The following is a 9,480-nucleotide window of genomic DNA, read 5'->3' as shown; positions in this document are numbered from 1 at the left end:
AATAAATATCCATTATTAATATGTACTGTCCTGTGCACGGACTTTATACCATCACATGGTGTGAGGCTTTCATCTCTAGACAAAACCAATTGAGCATAACAGTTGTTTGGGTGTGCATCAGTGAAAACCTGCTGTCCGCTGTGGTTTAGACTGCGTTTTCACTGCATTGAGAGCAGCCTTGCGCACGTATTTAAGTGTTCGCGCAACAAAGAAGGAGACAGTGGGAGGGAGGATGCTCCAGATGGCAATGCTGCTGTGCATGGGGATGTTGACAGTAGGCCATCGAAAGGCGAGCCAGCTGGGGGAGGTCAGGATTTCTTTCCTCTGGGACTCCGCAGCCTAACGGGGAGCCGACAGAAGGCAGAAAGACCAGCGGACAGACAGACCGACAGAGCACCGGCGCATGATAGGTTCAAGAGCCAAGGCCAAGGGTACAGCTGCTTCATATCTCTGCAGTGCTGCTTCACCACTTCCCTAGTTCACAATGCATCATAATCTTCTCTGACAATCCCATGAATTCTTTTTTCAAGGCAGCACCTCTTGAACATTTTCTACATTGCTACTCAGAGCAAAAAGTGATACGGGGAACATTTGGGAGAGCTTACTAAGCTTTAACCCTAAATTGATACATTTTCTAGTCTTGTCAAGCTTCATCCCTTCCATCACTGTAATGAACTCCTACTACAATCCACAGTCAAGAATCCCCACCAGCGTCCAACACGCTCGCCCTTGCCATGTGCCCTCAGTTCCACATGGTGGTATGAAAGGGTATTTGGGTCACCCCCGGGGAACAGAAAGAGCCCAGGGAAAGCCTGTCATAACCAGTGACTTGGAAGGACTTCCAATGCCGAATTGCGTTGGAGGAGGCATGCAGCCAGTCGGAAGCAAACAAAACGAGCAAGAAACAGCATATCACAAAAAGGCCACAAGCGTGCTTTTGTAGATGACCTGTCCTCCTTCCAGGTCATCTGAGAGCTATGTTTGTAACTGGCCTTTTTAATTCATGATACAGAGGCTGATGAGAGTAACGTATAAAGAATTGGACAGAAATGACAAAGAAGGGGATGCAGTTGCTGGTATGGTAATGCAGCATGTGCACCCACCCTTCAAACACCTCCACTGGTCAAGTTGTGCCCTGGGTCAGGTATGTAATCTGATGTCGGAGCGTATTAGAGCTCAACGGGTCCTCCACCTTTGTTTATAGTCTGCAGGTTCAGCCAACACATTTACAGGACATAAATTCACATCACAGCGGCAGCAGCCTTGGCCACACTCGGCAGCTCTAGTTTTCCCATTCTGCTGCAACTTCGCACTTGTTTCAGTCAAGGTCCATTGACTTTGTATGCCCTTGGTCCTTGTCCAGACAACATGTAACCTTGCATGTATTACATGGTCTGACAGAGTCTAGCTGAAAGTGAAAAAAAAGAAGGCGGAGGGAGAAAGAAATAGCTGTCAAAAGTCACCAAGGTGCTAAAACACTACTCTTAAATCTTAATGTCACCATCTTAATGTCACCATCTCCGTTCCTTTTTGCAGAATACAAAAAAGAGGATGTGAGATAAGGAAGCCGGTTTTAAGAAATCAGGGACACCTGATGTATGCCACATACCTTCAATTTGCCTAAAAAAAGGAATTGGGTCTCTTTACACCCACAATCTAAATTAAAACGGTCAGGCTTTTCCTTCAATGGAAAACTGACAAGATTCTAATTCATTATTTTGAGTCAACTGACATTTTCTTTATTATCAGCTCTGGTTTAAGATAAGATAAGATAAAATGAGCCTTTATTGATCCCCAGAGGGAAAATTCAGGCATTGCAGCAGCTGCACAAAGAGAAATAAGTACAGATAAATAGAGAAGTAAAAATACAAATAAATAAAGTGAGAGGTAAATACAACTAGTATAAGAGTAGACACTATGCAAGAACTATACAAGTGCATTAAAGACAAAGTTAAGTTATAAGTGACACATATGATTAATAGCAGTGAGTCTAGTATATGTAAACAGTGTACTACAGAATAATATATACTGTGATTAATTAATGGTACTTAGTGTTGTCTGTATTAATATAGCAAAATATAAATATAATAGTGTACAACATGGTATAGCAGTATAACACATTAACATTGTATAGTATGACATAGTACAGTAGGCTATAATATAAGGTATAAGATGTAGTATAAGGCGCAATGTATTAGTAGTAGTATTAGTAATCGTAATAATGATAATAACATAGCAATATAATACAGTATAACATAGGTGCAGCTGCTAGGTGGAGCAGTATAACCAAATATCAAATGTAGAGTCGCCGATAAATGGATTTTATCAATTAATTCAAATTCATGGTTTAGGACGTTGTTTAAAAATTAAAATCTCGCACTGGTCTCCGCAGCAGATTGTGGAATGTAAACAATAACAGCAATGGCGTGTGACTCACATGGCAAATAGTACGGTCTCAATCCTACCGCCATCAGGTCAATGTCGTGAGTGCAAATACATTCCTTCAGAGTCACATGTCCGGGTCTACACCATTTAGAGTCAATAAAGACAGCGAGACCTCCTCCTCTCTTCTTACCGCCCCGTTTCCCCCGGTGAGTTGAAAAGCAATGAGATAGTATTGCAGCTGCATTATTCATACCTCCACTGAATGTAAGGAATGGCGTAAAGACGGTGCCATAACCATCAGCTGCCATTTGTTGGTCTTTCCAGGCTGTGCTTGGTTCCATAAATCTGCAATGATAAATGTCTTGACAATGATAAGCGTTTGAAATTAAAGTTATTCATGAACATTTGTAGTTTGTATATGTTTTCATTTTATGCACAAATTGATTGCTTTTGACGGTAATGTAAAACATCAGCATCACTCTTGTCTTTGTTTGCTGTACTGAACACTAATTTCTGACCTATTGAGTGGCCACAAAGGAGGGAAGCAGTTTCCAATTATGTGTCATTACAACCAGCCATCCCTGAAAATGATCAGTGTGGATCATAAACCTCAGTGAATGTGGCTTTAAGTCTTGCCCAGTGAAGAACGTAACAAATATGACCTTTGCGAGTATGCAAATCCTTAAATCAGTCACTGCAGCTATTAAATTGTTAACAAGCTCAGTCCTTCCATTTGCTCCCTTCGCTACCCCAGTATGGTTGTAAACAGGCTATTAAAGGGTCTGCTTCTGCCTCAAGCGGCCTCTGGCCTTGGGCTCACAGCACCAGCACCGCAGCTCTTAATGAAGCGGAAAATTAGAAGGTTTGGTCGGACATTGAAAGCTTGTTTCTTTCCATGAAGGGTTTGTTTTTCATTCATCTCGCTTTACTCGCCGCTCGTCACCACAACCCTCCACCCTTATTTCACAATCACACTCAAATAATCAAAGGTCACAATCAAATTAGTCCACAAAGTGCTTCACATGTCACGGAAATGTGGTCAAGTGGCTGAGCCAAGCATTACCACACATGGAAACGAGCTACAAATACTAAATAAGGAAAATTGAAATAACAAAAACATAATAAAGTAGAATGAAAGATTAATATCATCTTTGGAAATATGGTCCTTGATTATTTGCATACTTACAGTAAGTCGATTTTTAATAAAGTATCGTATGCAATGTCATGCTCTACGTGTTTCTAGAGTTCCTTCGGGTCTGTCACAATATTCGACTACAACACAAAGATCTCATCAGATTATTATATCTAGGGGCTTCATAATACTTATTTGCATACTTTAGTAGATGTTTAATAAAGTGTTGTACAGTAGAAGCGGTACGACTTGCTGTATGTGTTTCTAGAGTCCCTTTAGGTCTATTAAATTACTCAAACCAACCAGCACACTGAGGTCTCATTGGAATTTAATATGTGGCAGCTACTGGTGTACATCACCACAGAAGTGACTGTATGTAGCGCATTTAATCTGTCACCGCCTAACCTTACCAGGGGGCCACAGCACAAAAGAAAAACAACATTAACATCCTGTTGACCTATTGCCATGAAATATTTACAACAAGTTTGTCCTGCTTTCATATTATACAAGATCCCACTCACTCACTCTTGTCAGACAGGAGAGTGTATTTCACGCTCAAATAACTAGCCAGGTGCTGAAGGCTCTACCAGTGGCACAACCCTATGTCATTTCTAAATGCCACTCTCCAGCTTTTTAATAACTGCAACCACAGATATATATCGTCAGTATCCCACGGGACCACTTAAAAACTAAGGGCCAGCTGAAAACATGCTTAGTCTTTATATCGTGCCATTTTCAAGAGGGGGTCTAGAGAATTTTGGTTTCAGAGAGAACAGACCTGTAAAGAACAGGAAGTAGTTTTCCAATGGGAAATGTGACGTGTCAATATCACAAGCCCACTAGATCTAATTAAATTCTAAGGGCTCAGAACTGAGCCTCGACTACTTTTGACGGTAGAAAAAGGGCTCACAAACTACTTTGATTGGTAGCCAAGGGACAAGAAATTGTTTGCCAAAGGTAACAGGAACTTTGCTCTGAAAATGGCATGCTGACCTCTTGAATTGACCTCAATCACTCAGCCCTGCTGCGTCCCACAATCCCCTCAACTTTTGGCAGTTTCCCCGCGTTACCACGGAGATGGCCTAATTTGAAGGAGGTTGTGGGAGTAGAGAACGCAGTCAGTCATTGTAGGAAAGGACCTGAGACTTCAAACCAAGGATTTGGCCCTGTGACCCTTGCTTCCTGCTTTGTTTGTGCCGTTGCAGTGAGAGAACATCTAAATTGGCTTGGCTTTTGTTTTGGCTTTGTGTTCCCGGAAGCACTCGGGAAGACGACTTTGTGTGGCCAAAGTGATGCTATTTATCTAGAACATCTGTTTGATGTCTTTTTAAAAGGGTTGTTTCATCCAAAATTACAAAAATATATAGCTGTTTTCCACATATTTGTGGTATGTAGTAAATAGTAAATAGTTTTCATTTTATGTGCAGAGGTTTACAGATATACACCTTTGAGATTTAAGCGGATACCCCAGTAATAATGGGGTGTGTGGGGAGGGTGGGTTTGGGTGGTGTTTGTGGTGCTCAAATCATCAAAAATGACATTTGGAAAGCTCAACAGCAAAAGTTCTTTGCAGAAATAAGGTCATGATTGCTCTGGATAATCTGCAGACTTTGCTGTGAACAATTTTTATTGGAAACTGTTTTCTAAAAAAGAACTAGTCTACAAAATTGCCCAGGGCATTGTTTCTGGAAGGACACATTTGCTGTTTGTTTGTTTTTTTCAAAACATTTTCAGTGTTTTCAGCAGCACAAACAAACTTCTTTGTCTTGGGAAGCAGAATTCTTGGATACCTCAAACCTAGGAAAATATAACCAAAAGTACTTGCATGGCTAGATACCACTGGAGGATAGTGAGAAAATATATTTATATATATTTTTAAATTTCAGTTAAGCAACCATTTAATTTTTCTGGTTCAGGTGTATCACATCTGTTGGTGGAAGCTACAGCAGACTTAAATCATAGCTGCTCGCTGAAAAGACAGTCATTTTTACCAACATGTCGTACATGGCGGATATTTAACATGTAAAATATTCACACATTTATATGTGGAATATTTACTTTTTTGTCACAAAAAAATCGGAGGTTTAAAAGACGATATGCAATGCATAATTTACACCTAATGTTGCCTTGGGTGTCTCTGGAGGAGGTAATTTGACAAGGATATTTGACAGGGAACACTCCGTGCATATTCAGTGAAACAGTTTCCATAAACCATTGCTTTGTCCAACCACAGGGTACAATGATTTACTAAACAATGCAAGTGTAAAAGCTAATTTACAGCTTTGCCGTCTCAAAGGCACACAAAGTACTCTAAATCTCCCTCTAATAGGAAAATTATGATGATTAAAGAGCTGCATGGTTATTCTAATACATGCCTTGTCAATGAACACATCCACGGTGGATCATTTTGAAGGCAAGCAGACAGAACTATTTATGACCAGTGTTATCTGTTGGTATGTTTACAGTTTACCAGTGCTTAATTTGTAAATTAGGAGAGGGTGCTGTTCTAGCGGGTCAGGAGGAGAGAAAAGGTCTTGGAACACATCATAAATCCACACTGGCTGAAGCCCATTGGACAACAGCTAGGTGCTAGCTGTTAAAACTATCAAAACATTATTTATTTTGCATTTATTAATCAAAACAATCGCAATAATCACTCAAAATCAGCAGGAGGAGGCGCGTAGAAACCACTGTTTCCACCGGTTTACAGCTCTATCCATTATCTATCTATCTATAGACTATCTCCTCCACTCCGTTTCAGTACTATGGAAAGCGCCACCACTCACGCGAGGTACCAAATACACACAAATAGGTACCGGAGCACAAACAATCAAAAACCGAGAGGTCCCGGATCCTGCTCCGGCAGGATTAAGCCATGCAGTATACTTGGAATCTATTCCCTGGACAGAGGAAGAAGAGTTCTGCTTTCTCATTCTATTTGCAATTTTGGTCCATTGGGGACCAATGCCATCAATGCTCCTGGCATTGTACAAGATGTTCCCTTGAGATTTCCTTCCTGATGCTGTCCTGTCATTTCCTTTCTTATCCATAATATAATGTGACGGTGTGGTGTCCCACACAACATGCTCTATCTGAGAGGCCTGACAATGTCCCATGTCTCCACCCACCCACACAGCCAAGCTGTGATGTTCTTCAACACCCAAAGCTGTTTTCACTGATGGTGCGAAGTAAAAAAAAAAAGAAGAGCCTTTTGCGCTTCTGCACCAGGTGTTATTTAAATATTTTAGGGGCAAAGAGATTCTGCATCTAGTTTACTTGACAAAGACAAATCACAGAGCAGCACCCAAAACCAACACGTGAATGAAAAAGACCATTAAAAAGGCCAATTTTTACTACTTCAAAATACAAATTCCCTGTTATCTAATAGGGTTGGGCAATTGGACGAATATATCGGCTATCTGCAATTAGCTGAACACATCACTTCGCCGGCTCTTTTTTTGGGGGGGTCATTTTTTGGGGCAATTTTTGTCATTATTTTGCTAATTTAATGGTCTGCCTCTGAAGAATGAGCTGGTAGCTGGCACAGCGCTGAAACGAGGTGTGGAGATCGGCTATGTGAGACTACTCAGCAAGGCAGACTATCGTTCAGTAAGCTAATCCGGTAGCACAAAGAGGCCAACAACAGCAGAGAGAGAGAGACAGCGGGGGAAAACAGCGTATAGCCAGCATATTTTCACATCTAACTTGGTGAATTAACTGATGCTAACTTGAATTTGGATAAAATAATGCAATCGTGCAACTCTTCTAAACTTTCCAAATGTTATCGGACTAAATCAATCAAATTAGTGAAAAGAGTCATTTCACAGGGGGTTGTGACGCTCACAAAGCGACGGAGTGGTCTACGGCCACTACTGTTCATGTAATGTTTATGTAGGTAGAGTAAAGCTGATTCAAAAATAACTTTATCAAAAGTAATTCTCATAAATCTATCATTATCTTGGAAGATTTTATTTTGAAATTTGTTTAGATTGAACATTATCCCCAATTTTTCAGTGTTTTCTTCAGCAAATGTATGTTTCATCATGGAAAGGCCCATGACAGGACATGTAGATACTATACAGAGAGACACTATACAAAATGTTCAATAATAATTTTGCATATTTGGTATGGATACAGTTTGCAAGGGTTTCTACTATTTTTACAGTTTTGGGAGTAAGCAGGATCCTTTAGTTGTCTCAGCAGGTCTATGTAAAGGGTCAAGACCACAGGGTCGAGATGTAGTCAACAGTCCAGGAGAAAGAAAAATGCTTGGAACTTTAATTTGAAATCTGATACGCAGTCATGTACGATAAATGTTGTATAAATGTTTAATGAGGCTGTTATAAATGTTAAATTGTCATGTCAAGAAAATGTGATCAAACATGTCATGAGCCTTTTATTAATGAGCTACACAAACCCTGAACAAAGAGTTAGCCATGCGCCACTGATTGACAGACTGAAGTTATTGCACATGATCCGCTCTGGCTGATATGTCTCCGAGACTGTAAATATATCTACTGTGGTTGGCAGAGACTACTGTTCACAACATCACTCGCTTTCTTTTCCGCTCTTGATATTTGTGATGAAGCGGTGGGTGTGATAGAAAATCTCTCTCATCCTTTTCCCCCCAGTTAAAATGGAAACCAGACAGGGAGGAAAAGAGAGTGGCGGGCCACAGCAGCTTCCATCACTTATCCACCACTCATGCATGATTGAAAGGCCTCTGCAAGCTTGGAGGACTGCATCATTTATACCGGGCTCCTTCAAAAATCAAGAGGCAAGCAGCAGCTATAGTTAATATTGACAAAGCATTGACTTAAAAAAAAATTAAAAGAAGAGTAAAGTCTAAATAAAGTACAAGTTGATTCCCTCTTGGGTAAAGCTTAGATTTTTGTCTTTTCTTTTTCCTCTGCTCCTGCGCTAATCTTTTAGATGGATCCAGCTAAATTGTTATAGTCTCCCACGGAACATAAATGGAGAGCATCCAGGGATTTGGAGCTGCTATTAGGGAGACAAAATGATCCATCAAAGCAGCTGCTAGGGAAGGAACTGGGAAATATGGATGATGTGAGAGAAAGAGCTATTTTTGTAGGGATGCCATGTGGTGAGTTTTTTTTCTCCTATTCCCAAGCTTTCTTCTTTTCCCTGCACTGGCAACACCACTGTGGTGAGCTAATCTGTGTTATCTTGCCCCAAGTGTGCTCCATACATTTGGTCTTCATCAAACTTGCATTCAGTAAGAATGCATTAAGCCCATCAGACCACCGACACGACCACCACCTCGGCAGCAGTGTCAGCCTCATCAGGCCTACACTCTGGGCTCACAGATGGACGATCACAGCTAGAGACTGTCTTTTTTCTTCCCTGCTTCCTGCCCGTACCAACAGCTTTAGGTTAAGGCAGCGGATTTCTGCTCATCAGTCAGAGCCCAAGGGTGTATGATGTTGAATCTGCATTAGATGCCTGGCCGGTGTTGAGAGAGAAAGAGTTGAGGGAGTGGTGGGAGGTAGAGGATGGGGGTCACCACACTGATTAATGACTGAAAGCAGCAGAGCAACACAGTTTCCATTTCCTCCGCCTACATCACCCTTGGAAAGAGGAGAGATATATCCTAGTCTTGTCCAGTTGTGTTGCAGATACAAATCCAACCCCTCCTCACACCAAGCAGTGAGTTTCAAATCACTCAACTCAGCTATTGTTTGAGAAGCTATTTTTTCCTCTCCCCTTGGTCCCGGAGATGGAAAGCTTGCACCTGTCAGTCACAGCAGCAGCTGGGTTTGATGCCTTTAAAAGTGTGACATCGTGCTGTGATATGAGACAGGAGCACAGGCTCAGGCTGTGGCTGTCGGGCCACTGGGTTTCCAATGGGAAATGGAAACCACTGCAGTATTTACTGTTTAGTTTTTGCTGCCTTTTCCTCCTACTAAATAAATCCCCCACAACCGAAAACAACTGTGGAAAAA

This window comes from Sebastes umbrosus, chromosome 21 (genome assembly GCF_015220745.1).
Source record: "Sebastes umbrosus isolate fSebUmb1 chromosome 21, fSebUmb1.pri, whole genome shotgun sequence".
Classification (NCBI taxonomy): domain Eukaryota; kingdom Metazoa; phylum Chordata; class Actinopteri; order Perciformes; family Sebastidae; genus Sebastes; species Sebastes umbrosus.
This window is presented reverse-complemented; position numbering follows the sequence as displayed.